Genomic DNA, 968 nt, shown 5'->3' on the forward strand with positions numbered 1-968 from the left:
GACGAATAAAATATTCTTGTATACCTCGAACAATCGTTTCTCCCTTTCCGTCGATCCCTTTCTCTCTTGAACTCTTCTTCTTCTTTGTTTACGTTTTTCGAAGAAAACATCTATACACTTTGTTTAATGATTATTCGGTGACATGTATTTATGTTATTTATATTGTGTAAACGAAACAGACCGTTTAACTTTAAGCTTTACTCTAATCGCTGTAAGATCAGTAAACGAAGAAATAACAACGAGAAAACTCGTGGTGTGTCTTTCTTGCACGTTCTTCTTTAATAGTCTTTAATCTTTAGGGCACAAGCGAAGTCGTTTCATAGGAGCAACTCCACCGAAATGTAAGTAAAAAAGTACAATTTTACTGAACAATTTACGGCTGAAAAGCTATTCTCCGGGATCGATCAGAACCGTACACCGTCCATCGCGATCTTTCACGCGAGATACATATATACAATGAACTCTTGATGCTTTGCAGATGCATTTTATCGACGTATCACCGATAATTTCCAGCAAAAGGCTGTCTCGTCTCCTCCCTATTTCAGCCATCTATTGGTTCCAGCGACAGCCACGGACTCGAATTCCACGACTCGTTCGACAAAGATGAAACGTTTTCTATCCCCCGTGTCTTTACTTGGAACGGTCTGAGAGGGGTTAGAGAAAACTATTCCTGAATTTTTCTTGCCAGCTGCCAGCAGGTTGGTGTGTAACAGAACGCTCTGGAACGCAGGGATGAGACGGGGTGACAATGAACGCCGCTGAACGTTGCAATTTCAAAATGTCGATACCAGTCACGCCTACAGCCTTCCGTTCCTATTCTCACCTTATCCGAGAGCAATTGCACCTCCCTAAACACACTTATCGTGACAATTGCCGTGCAAAATTATTTTCGATTTACCGCGTGATCCTTGGGGCGTGTGTACGAAAGGCTGACCGATAAAGAGAATCATCTAGCGAGCTATATGTAT

Source organism: Colletes gigas, unplaced genomic scaffold (genome assembly GCF_013123115.1).
Source record: "Colletes gigas isolate AHSC1104 unplaced genomic scaffold, ASM1312311v1 Colletes_gigas_Sc00002, whole genome shotgun sequence".
NCBI classification, from domain to species: Eukaryota; Metazoa; Arthropoda; class Insecta; order Hymenoptera; family Colletidae; genus Colletes; species Colletes gigas.